The sequence below is a fragment of the Cuculus canorus genome, chromosome 1 (assembly GCF_017976375.1).
Source record: "Cuculus canorus isolate bCucCan1 chromosome 1, bCucCan1.pri, whole genome shotgun sequence".
Classification (NCBI taxonomy): domain Eukaryota; kingdom Metazoa; phylum Chordata; class Aves; order Cuculiformes; family Cuculidae; genus Cuculus; species Cuculus canorus.
In genome coordinates, this window is record NC_071401.1 from 65,098,002 (window position 1) to 65,110,262 (window position 12,261).

The 12,261-nt window shown below is 44.1% G+C and overlaps 1 protein-coding gene across 2 annotated transcripts in view; it reads right to left on the bottom strand.

Annotated features, from left to right (window-relative positions):
• ECRG4 (ECRG4 augurin precursor) overlaps positions 1-12,261 on the bottom strand; it is a 36,703-nt gene that overhangs the window by 13,824 nt on the left and 10,618 nt on the right. The window contains exon 1 of one of the 2 annotated variants that reach the window (XM_054056427.1): positions 5,528-5,695. The exons of the other annotated variant lie outside the window; for it this stretch is intronic. The gene's annotated coding sequence lies outside the window, so the exon portion shown is untranslated. Of the gene's footprint in view, positions 1-5,527; positions 5,696-12,261 lie in introns of those variants that run through there. 2 annotated transcript variants of the gene reach the window in all.

The following is a 12,261-nucleotide window of genomic DNA, read 5'->3' on the forward strand; positions in this document are numbered from 1 at the left end:
TAAGCACTGCCTATGAACAAGCCTGTGCTTCTGTTCATTTGATGTTAGCTTACATTTCTGATTTACAGTTGGGCTTGTTTGCAGGAGAATGCACTTTTTGTAGTCTCTCCGTGCTGCTGCTGAGTAAGAGAACACGACATCTTTAATCTTCCTGCGTGAAACCCCACTGCACCCAGCTGTGCTTGGATGCTAGAGACTTCAAAGGGCATATGTGCCAACCTGGCAGTAAAATGACTGCGGGGTACAGAAATTTGAGGGGAGATTTTTTTTGCCTGTTGAGATCACTTAGTTGTCTATCCTGCAAGCATTCATGCACACATGTATTTTTAATCGTAAGAGTGCTACAGAATCCCATTCAGCTCAGAAAGAGTAAATCCCAGTCTGCTGCTGCTGCACCTGGATCTCATAAAACGCTGTCGTATAGAAATGTGGCTGCCCTGGAAAGGCAGGAGTTTCATCTCCAGCTCTTTGCTCTCCTGAGGTTGTGTTTGGTGGGTGGTGAAGGCGCATGCTGCTGGGCTCTGATCCTAAAGCATGGTGCAGGACCTGACCCAGTTCACAGCAGGGCCCGCTGGCTCTGTCTGTGGTAATAGGTCTGCATGACTTCTGAATTCAAGTCTGCTCTCCTACACTCAAGCAGAAGACCTTGCTCACATTTATTCGTGTAGACAGGCCTCTGAAGTTCCTGCTAGCTCCTCTAGGCATCGGCATAATTGCTCTTATACCTTGGAGCTCCTGCCATAAGGGATCGCTGAAGCAGAGAGGAGCTGATATGCCGTTCACATTAAGCATGTTTTTTCCACACCATCAAAAATGTCCTTGTGGGCAAGACAGACCCATTTGGGGCCAGATCACTTGGTTTTGGGCTAGACCAAAACACAGCTTAACCCAAAAGCTGATCTGCTTCCTAGGCTGTAATTCTTCAAGTTGGAATGAACAGTTTAATTGCTTATTGCTACCAGAACCAACACAAAAGTATTTTGCCTCCTCCTTTCTCAAGATCTGCTGCTATAAACCTTTGCATTGAACTCCTGTATTTTTAATGAAGACAGCATCTTCTATGAAATTGTGGTTAATATTTTTTGTTTAAGAATCATCTTCCTGGTTTAACATGTCTTCACACCCTGCACTGCAGAGCTGTAGCACTCTTCCTACACAAAGGACAGTGACGGCATTTCTGTTAGGTGATGTTACCACCTAATGGCCACAATGGAAAGATGCTTTCACCTGGTAATTATTAGTAGTGACAGTGGCTGTAAGTTTAGTGCGTATTAGCTGAACACTGTTTGGAGCCGGAGAGGACTTGGGCAAGGTAATTGTAAAGTGATGCTCTGGTGATACTGATCTTTTTCTTTCCCATATGAGTCCAGGTTAGTGTTTAGCTATACAGGAGTGAGTAAACACAGAGGCAAATCTTTAAGAACATCTTGTACTCTACGGAAACAGCACAAACACTGGCATGACTACATAATGGAGCAGGAGAGGCTGTTCAGTAGCATGAGGTTACTTATTTTCACTAAAGTAATAATTGGGTTAGGAACATTCCTTAAAGAATCTCATTTAAATTTTTATTTTTTCATGCTGATTAATACAGATGCAAGGACAGCAAGTGACATACAATATAACTTTGCTGGTGGTGATCACTTGTCAATCAGAGATGGTAAGACAGGAGGCTTGTTGCCTTGGTTTTTTTCCCAATGAAGAGAAAACTAGGGAGCAGTCATACTTTGAAGCATGCTGTACCCAACATTTTTCATTGCTGAGCTACTATTAGGTACCTGGACAAGAAGAATCCTGGTCTTAATTCAAATGCAACACTTGCCCTTGATTTTAGCGAAGTCAATATTTTATCCTCAGTAATTTAAAATGAAATTTTTGTCATGTGGTTTGGGTTGGCCATTCCATGAGAAATAGTGCTACACTAAAGAAAAAAAAAAAAACAAAGACCCCCATCCCAATACCAGAATAACCAAATCTCTGAATCATTTTGAAGCCACTAAATATGCCTATGGAAGAGCTTTCCCACAGTTCTTATCTTGCATGATTTCTTATTTTGTGCTTAAAACAAGCCATACTGAAACATTTGGAGGGAAAGGAGAGAACTGCATAGCAGAGAGGAGAGAAATACACAGCAGAGAGAGGGCTTTTTCTTTTTATCTGAAAAAGGAGCACGTGTTGTATGGCATATATTTTAGTAAAGAAGCCAATACCGTCACATTTCCAGTACTGCCACCATTCCTATACATTTCCCATCAAACCTATGGTCTCAATATATGAAACAATCAATCAGTCTCCCCTCGCCAGGGAAAGATCCCACTTCCCAAGGCACAGATTGATTTCTCTGCAAGCACACAGACAACTGCAGGCTAGGCTAAAAAAAATAAACAAGGTAAAACAAAGGCTGACAGAATACTTTCATTTTGTTTTCAATATGGACAAATTCCACCTCCTCATATTTCATCAGAGGTTTTTATCCCATATTCGTCTCTGATTTCCACTTAAACATCATATATTTTCATTTAAAATAAGCTCATACACAGAGAACTAAACTCTTATACGTAAATAATAAAACCCAGGAATATTATGCAAAGATCTAAGCACATTTTCTGTACAGCAGTATATTGGAAAATATATCTTCCGTTTCCCTTCCCAGACTATGTGGGCAGCTTCAGGAATAAACTATCCAAAATAATTCAAGGCTGAGTTTGTGACAAGAACATTTACAGTTATGAAACTTGTATACTTTGTTTACTAATATTTGAATTCTGGGCAGCAGCAATGCATGTGTAGATAGCAAAGCGGCCTCCCTTCTGCGGTGGTTATAACCTAATTGAATGTGTAATGGGCTCAGAATCTAACTCCTGAGGAAAAATATCAGATGTGTGATAACAATCATGTGGAAGGTATAATACATTTTTCTTGGACAACAGTGGAACAACTTCAGAAGGATTGTCTTGAACTATGTGGATCTTTCTTAATCAAAGGGAGATTCTTTTTTCTTGCTAAAAGACAGTATCTGTCACAAATGCTCTTCTTGATCCTGAAAGATGACTGTATAAAGGGATGTCAGATGATCTGATTTATGCAGGTGGTCAGCCTAAAGTGATGTCTCCTAGCCTTAAAACCAGTACATCTCTCTCAAATGTGAAAGCAAGCAGAAGACAGGTGGTAGGACAGACTTTGTACATTTACAAATCCCCTATGAAATTGATAGCTCAAAATTTACACAAAAATGTCAGCTGAAGCCAACTTTCTTTCAACATAACTGTTACCATTTTCCATCAGTTGCATGGCAGTGGCTTAAGGCAATACCTGAAAAAGGATGACAGAGCTATGAGGAGCAGAGGGGCTTGCAGGTAAGCAGCAGAGCAGGCAAAGGGTGGTAGGCAACAGATTGGAAAGACCAAGGGGCAAGAGTGGGACCTGATTCTGTAAGGTCTTGACAAATTAGATTTACTCTCAGAAGTAAAAAACTTGTGCTTGTGCCTCCTGCTGAGGATGAAAGCTGCTTGGTGAGTAGTTAGAGTATTCTCTACGAGCACAGCCTTCACAAAGCAGGGTAACAGAGATGTGCATTTTCCCTTCGCTACACTGAGATCCATCTTTCGAGCTGGCTGACTGCCACAGGGACAGACTGCCACGAGGGTTTATCCATCCTATAACTGAAAATCCAGGTTTGATCCACTCTCTGTCAACTATGCAGTTCTAGTGTCTTCAATGTCTTTTTTCAGTAATCACACTTGGAGATCAGCATTTTCAAAGGCCTTTGACACAGTCTTAAAGGCATCCCGACTGTGTCTATCATTGGAGAGGTTCTCATCTGTATATAACCACTTTAGCATTCACAGGGAACGAAGCCGTATTAAAAAAAGGCACTGAGTATGACACCTCTAAATAATACCCAAATGGATCTATTACAGAGTGTCTGCACGTTGCAACATCCAAATTAACACTTAGCAGAGAAGCCCCAGAAAATGTCACATCCCACACAGTTTCTTTCAGATGACCCTTCTGTACATTATTAAGTCTTGTCTGTAGTAAGTACGGCCAAATACAGTATGCAAATATTTCTATATTTCAGTCATTGTGATGAACAAATGGTTTCTCTATTGTTTTTTAATGATGGATGTTTCCCTTTGAATCTTCATGCACTGCACAGGTCATGCTGTTGTCACCTTAAGATTCTGCATGTATACGTGAATGCAGGTCAATAAACTGGAATGTCCATCATGCAAACAAGTGAATAAACCTCTGTATGCCAATATTTTTTAAAAAACAGTGTCTGTCCATCACAGTTCCCTGCACTTGTAAAGGGATAATATTCTTCCACTCTACCCTTATAAGAATGGCCAGTTAGTCTTATTCAGGAGAGCTCTCTTCTCTATTAGGCATTCGTTCAAGGTGAAGAACAGAACTTTGCCTGAAACAAGAACTTGGCAGGTCGTGGTGAGAGTTCATTTCAAAGAGTTTAGGAGAAATCTGTGCTCAGTTTAACTGCACACCTCCAAAGAACAAACACAAAGCAGGCTGAGTTAACCCAAGTCCCCTCCACCCAGCCTTCCAGCACAGCATCTGCATTAACCAGGGATGTGGTGAATTGTCATTTCTGACCATTTTCATCAATCCAGCCAGAGGGATGCTGCAGCTGGGCTGGGACAGGCATGCCGTGGGGGCATTGTGGCTAAAACTGCATCACTCTGCTGGCAAAATACCTTCTTCTGCAGATCTGGCTTAAGTCCTCAGGCTTATCTGGACTATGAGCCAACAAAAAAACAGTCTTGGGCAGGGAGGTAACCTAGCCTCTACAAACATATTAATTGATTAACAGATTTGAGGATTAATAGTATATCGCAGCTGCTGCCTTCAGCTTGATTTCAGGAATCACAGTGAAGCTGAGCTACTCAACTGTCAAGCCTGCTTTTGTTAAAAATACTTTCCCTTTATTCCCCAAACATGGCATTCTTAATTGCACCTGTAAATTACTTTTTCAGTCTTGTTGTGTAGCAGCATGAAAGGCAACTTTTGAAATGGAGTCTGACAAATCTACAAAAATACATACACCTTAATGTATCTATGCTGCAAACTGCAGCTTTTATTAAAGTAGTTATTTTTAGTTGTTTCCTCCTTGGTCAGCTGCAATAAAGAAAATATTAAGAAACAAAGAGTAGCATTACCAGAGACTCTGCAAATATTCCTCCGTGTCCACTCATGGTCCTTATTTTATATTTTTATATACTTTATGTCTATATATTTAATATTTTTAGCTGTTTCTTCCCATACAGACTGTGCATTCACACACCATGCACACACACACACACATGCACAGATGGATAGAGAGCATCCTTCCAGGAAGGAAAATACACTGCATGAGGCTATGGACTACTGAAAAATAAAATATTTCTTTACAACACCCCACAGTTGTTGTCAAGGAAGGAGTAAGATGCCACAATGTTTTTTTCTGAAGAACACTGGCATGTTTTTGACATTCCTCCCCTTCCTCCAGCAAGCAAATATTTTATCATTTTACCTTTAATATAATATGCTTCCTGTCTCCTCTCCAAATGTCTGGTCACAAGAAATTACTTTTCCTGCCACAGAACAAGTTTCTCTTTATTTCAGCGTGTCTTGCCTCCTACAAGCAGGGCAAGAAGTGAAAAAGGCTGTGAGTACGGGAGCCACAGGACTGCTGGGGATGCCGGGGGTGAAAGGCGCATTTATTCTGCCTCTCTCAATTCCCAGCCCCTCGGCTGCAGGCATCTGTTTACTGCTTCCCAGACCAAATGTGGAGAATCACATTTCTGCTTCATCAGGCTGGCTGCCTGGAGAAAGATGATTGCAAGCAGATGTACCCATGGTCTCATGTGAAAGGAATTTGGGCTTTTGTGTCAGTTGTACAATGAACGACCAGCAATCAGGAATATTTCAGTGCTCTTTAATTTCTTGTAGGTGTTGGGAGCCAGTATCTGATGGTTCAGCAGAGCTGAGACCCAGCAGGCAGGAGGTGCATGGATGGGTGGCACACCTAGGATCAGCAGGAGAGCCAGAAGGAGACGACCTGCAGGCTACCCTTAATGCAGGAAACAAGGCTCAGTTTTGTACAGATCCTTGCCTCCGGTGAATACTAGCTGTGCTCAAAACCTTGTGAGGCTGCAGCAGCAAAACTATGTTCTACTCCAAGCACGATATTCTTTACCTCTTGTTATGCGTAAGCCAGGAGAAATAAACAGAATGGACACCCACACTATTAAAATAATTTCTCTGAATCTCTAACTAGCCAGGGACAGACAACAACTGTGGCATCTGTGTACTCAAAAGTGAGACACCCCAGTAACATTGCAGATGGCTTAAAGTTTAAAGAAACTTCTGATGCAGATACTGCTGTATTTTGGAGGCATATTATGCATTTTTAGTACCAGAACAGCTAAGACAAGATATGTACCCAGGTGTTCAGTGGAAATAGATATACCTATTTGATCATACCTGAGGATATCTGGACACACAGGGCTGAATATTCATGGACACAGAACGTACCTGGGCATACAGCGGTGAAGCAGCTGCATGCAGTCCTTAAGGGCTCAGATGCTTCACAGGCTGCTCGCCTAAATCCAGGCATTCACACATCCATATTCATGTAGGAGTACTGAGGAGTAAGGCTGTATTTATTGCTACTACTTGGAAGTAATGTGATCACATACACCTCAAAAATACCACTACTGCAGCTTGCTGTTTACTATCCAAAACACACATAGTGTAGGCATCTAAACCTAAAGGAGCAGGACCTGGAAGCCTGCAAAAGCTCTTCTTGTGTTCCAGTGTCAGCTGGGACAGAGTTATTTTTCTTTCTGGTAGGTGGTGTAGTGCTATGTTTTGGATTTGGGATGAAAATAATGTTGACAACATACTGATTTTTTTTCAGTTGTTGCTGAGCAGTCAAGGACTTTTCAGCTTCTCATGCTGATCTGCCAGCAACAAGGTAGGGTGTGTATGAGAAGCTGGAAGGGGACACGGCTAGGACAGCTGACACAGCAGACACCACACGATGTCATGCTCAGTATATAAACTGGGTGAGTTGGCTGAGGGCCAGCAATCACTGCTCAGGGACGGGATGGGCATCAGTCGTTGGATGGTGAGCAATTGTATTGTGCATCACTGGTAAACTGTATTTATCTCAACCCATGAGTTTTTGCTTTTTTTTCATTCTCCTCCCCACCCCTTTGAGGGAGGGACGGTAGGGGAGTGATTGGCTGTGTGGTGCTTAGTTGCTGTTTGGAGGTAAACCACAACGTTTTGTTCTTTATTGACTCCACAGGAAACATCAGTGCTTACTTAAAGAGATTTGCCCTCTTAGAAAACTAAACTTGGGTTCAAGTCTAGTCCCTGAGGCTCTGATGCAGTGATGCAGAGACAGCCGAGATAGATTAAGCAATCCCTGCCCTGCCTCTTCCTGTTGTGTTTGCCCACACTGTTGTGCTTGTCCACACAGCTCTTCATACAGCCATGCAAAGATCCAGATCAGAAGACTGGCTTTGGCTGCAAGTACCTCATGGGAAAAAATGAGAAACCACCTCCCCATCACTTCACATGATGTCCTGATCCACTCTGTCACTGACTGAGTGAGCCACAGCACAGTTGACAGGGGAGCACAAAGCTGGGGGGGAGGGCCAAGCTAGATGAGACTGAGCCACCCTGATAGCTCGCCACCATGAACACCTTCTCTTCTCTGGTAGTTCTGACAGAACCACCGACCTGTCAGCTTCACCTCTGTGCCTGGGAAGATCATGGAACAGATCCTCCTAGAAGCTATGCTAAAGCACATGGAAGACAGGGAGGTGATTAATGGCAGCCAGCCTGGCTTCACCAGGGGCTAGTCCTGTATGACCAAATTGGTGGCTTTCTATGATGGGGTAACTGCAGCAGCGGACATGGGTAAACCAACGGATGTGATCTATCTGGACTTCTGTAAAGCCTTTGATACGGTCCCCCATAGCATCCTTCTCTCTAAACTGGAGAGAGATGGATTTGATGGGTGGATGATAAAGTTGATAAGAAACTGGTTGGATGGTCATATTCAGAGAGTAGTGGTCAATGGCTCAAAGTCCAAATGGAGATCCATAACAAGTGATGTCCTTCAGGGGTCTGTACTGGGACCAGTGAGATTGAGTGCACCCTCAGCAAGTTTGCGGATGACACCAAGCTGAGTGGTGTAGCTGTCACATTGGAATGTCATCCAGAGGGACCTGGACAGACTGGAGAAGTGGGCCTCTGAGAACCTCATGAGCTTCAACTAAGCCAAGTGCAAGGTCATGCACCTGGGTTGGGACAATCCACGATTTCAGTACACGATGGGAGATGATGTGATTGAGAGAAGCCCTGCAGAGAAGGACTTGAGGGTGTTGATTGATGAGATTCTCGACATGAGCCAGCAATGTGCGCTCGCAGCCCAGAAGGCCAACCGTGTCCTGGGCTGCATCAAAAGAAGTGTGGCCAGCAGGGTGAGGGAAGTGATTCTGCCCCTCTATTCCTCTCTTGTGAGACCTCATCTGGAATACTGTGTCCAGTTCTGAATCCTCAATGTAAAAAGGATATGGAGCTGTTGGAACGGATTCTGAGGAGGGCTACAAGGATAATCAGCGGGCTGGAGCATCTTCCCTACGAGGACAGGCTGAGAGAGTTGGGCTTGTTCAGTCTGGAAAAGAGAAGGGTCAGAGGAGATCTTATAGTGACCTTCCAGAATCTGAAGGGGCTACAGGGAAGCTGGAGAGGGGCTATTCATAAAGCCTTGTGGGGATAGGACCAGGGGGAATGGGTATAAACTGGAGAGGGGCAGAATTAGGAAGAATTTCTTCACCATGAGAGTGGTGAGGCACTGGCACATATTGCCCAGGGAAGCTGTGGCTGCCCCATCCCTGGAGATGTTCAAGGCCAGGTTGGATGGGGCCTTGGGAGGCCTGATTTAGTGGGTGGTCCCTGCCCATGGCAGGGGGCTTGGAACTAGATGATCTTTAATGTCCCTTCCAACCCTACCTATTCTATGAATCTATGATTCTATGATTTTCCTTTCATCTCTTCCACGCTCTCACTTCTTATGCCACCTTGTCGTCAACACTATGTCTTTTCACCCAGCAAGTTTAGCTCACTAAGCCAGCAGAAGACTAACACAGTAACAATGAAGGCAGGCTGTTCTCCCAGCTGGCTTTGCTAGGCAAGTACACTGATGTACCCAACAAACATATGACATGGGGCCGAGGAGGATATGGAATGGAGCAGCTGAACTTGAGTGGCAGGAGTCTCCTTTGAACAGCATCAAGGGTTGACGTTCCAGCTACCTGGCAGAAAGTTATCCTGAGCAAAAGAGGCAATTTAAGAAGCAATGCCACAAAACGTGGCGGTCTAGCCATGGCAGTGGCTAAAAACGATGAAAAGAGCAGGACTGGATTTCATCCCTGATCTCATTGTGAGGTGGCAGCTGCCAAATGGTTTGTGATAATGGATGTACAAACACCTAGTGAGGCATGGTGCTACTTCCTTGTAGGTATTCCTTAAGAAGCTCTCATGAGTCTTCTGCCTGGTTTGCTGGAAAATGAAGAAGCCTCTGCAGAAACGACTGCTCAAAAGCCACTTGCTGTCCTCTCCAGTATTCTGTCCTTCAAAGGCTTTAAAATCCCTTTACTTCGGTTCAGCCTAAAGGTCTTATCCCTTGTGAATCATTTCACTGCAGCAGGCAAAGAGCTGCCAACCAGAGCAGTTTCAGGACAGAAATCCAGTCCTCCCAAGGCTTTAGGGCTGGAAGAAGGAGAGACAAATCTGCCACTACTATCAGTCCTACAGCAATGGGAATGAAAAGGGACTCCTGTGGCTTAGTTGATTTTATCATCTTGTTAACTCTCACTTTTGTGACAAGAAGATGTCCCCAAGCATTAATCTTCATGAGGGTTTGTGCCTGGTCTGCACTGCATATGCTTTGCTGGGTCTTTAGAGAATGATGTATGTGCCAAAAGGTCACCCTCATGGTATCTTATAGAAGCATGCACAGAGATGCTTCTGTGTGGCCTCCACAACTATGGCTTCATACAACTCTCCTCTGCTGTATGTACCCATCTCCTGGTATCCTGACCCTTCCTGTCCTTGTGCTGCAGAGCAGGGGGTGCTGAGGGTACCCAGGTCTTTGTCATAGGCCCTTATGGACAGCTGATTATGCCGATGTGCCTGAAGGCCACTTGTGGTAGAGCTCTGCAGCTCACACCTCCCAGCCACCGTATCCCTTGGTACTGTCCCCCAGCCAGCAGAGCCCAATGGCCCAGCGCTCAGCATGCCGCAGCCAGGGGAGCAGTGGGGGAGCTAACAGGGGGCAGCTGCATCAGAAAGGCACTGCCTTGAAGATCATGAGTGAGAACAATCCCAGCGTATGGCCTGATCCAGGCTCCTTCCGCAGGCTGCATTCCCCTGCCTGAATACTTTTGGCAAGTGGCTAGATCATTATCGCAAGCTGCATATCAGACAGAAATGTAATTCTGTGCCTGTCTGGATAAAACACAGACGGGCAGCAACTCTGGGAGAAGCCTTCCACAATACAGAAACTGAAATTTCAGCTAAGTGAAAATGCTGCATAGAAGAATTTCTGATTTTGTACACAGCCGTCTTTCTCATAGTCTGTGACTAAGTTCTGTGTTTTTCTTAATCAAAACTTTCCTGTGTAGGTCCAGTATTCAGGAGAATATCTCTTAAACGATGCCCGAATTCAGAAGGACAAGACTTTGAGCACTACAGCCAGTTACACAGATATTTTTTTTAAGTAACTAACAAAGTAAAGATTATGGAAACAGTCATGAGACAAATCAAGTAAGACTGGGTGAGAAATTTGCCTCAGTAGATAGCCTTGTGTCATTAAACCAGTAAGTGGAGGAGAAAGCTACTTGTAGACAGATGTAAAGGAAGGGGGGAGAAAAAGGGGCTGATGAGCCATTAGTCTGAATTACTGGAAAACAGGCAGCCAACTGATGGGCAGCTTCCAGCAAATTTATATGTAAAGGTTTAGCAGAACCTTCCCAAATAAAGCCTTGAGAGGAATTTCATTCCCAGTCACTAAGAAAGTCTTCGACATTAGCCCGAGGAAGCTTCAATATTTAGAAATGTGATGATGCAACTGTGATGGGGAAATGTCAGCAGAAGGTGTCTGCTTTTAGCACCAGGAGAGACAGACAAGAAGAGAAAGAACAGAAACCCTGTTCATGAAGATATTTTATTTCAGATTTTTTGACCCATATTATTTAAATAGGATGTCAGCCCAAATCAGAAAGAGAGACAGTTTCTTTCTTTACGTTTGCAATTTTGCTTCACGTTGCCTGTAACAGTGGTAAACAAATCCTACAGTTACTGATCTATAAAGTAACTAAACCAGCTATTTTGGGGAAATTCTTCCTGTTCTCCTGAAGACTCTGCCTCTTTGGCTGCTGCCCCTGCCTGCTCACATTCCAGCCACAGCTCTATTTATACTACTGTATTTCACAGTACTAGAAACTCAGACTGGAAAGCATTTATACATTTCTGTCCTTTACACTAATCAACCTCTTTATGAATGGCCCCTTCTGTGAGAATAAGCATGAGTGCTCAGAACTGAGCAGCGTTTTGTGGAAGGCATTGGCCTATAGGTACTCTCCTGCCAGCCTTATTCCATAAATAACTACAGCAGCAATTTTTTGGAGCGAAAAAAACTCACAGCACCCCCTGTCTCAGTTAAATAACTGAATTCCATCAAAATCCTCCTCCCCTTCAGACTTCAACACTTGTCTCAAGCAGATGGCCCCATAAATAATACATCCTAGGAAACCCGATCAGCCACCTCTGGGATACGCTTGAGCTCCTGTCTCTCATCATAGCATCACTAGATTAGCTCTGGGAATTCTTTTAATTTAATCCTTTTAACAGGTCAAGCGCAAGAAGCGGCAACTGAGAAATTAGTTGTATTCGGTTGGGCTAAACAGTCAGTCATCTGGAGCTGGCAGGTCCCTGCTTGCTGTTTTGGGGGGCTTTTGCCATGGTGCTCAGCTGCTTATCCCTCACTGCCCAAGCCTGAGGCAAGGCAGCCCAGGACTGATGTGACTGAACATTGGGAGGCCAGGAAAGAGGATCCAGGGGACAGAGAATCTGAGCAGCACCATCATATGTCCATGGGACTCAGCAGGGAAAACTGTCCTTTGAGCAGTGAAGTGCTTGCTGCCTTCTCGGGGGTCAAAAATGTCGTTTTTATTTTAGGAGGTAACA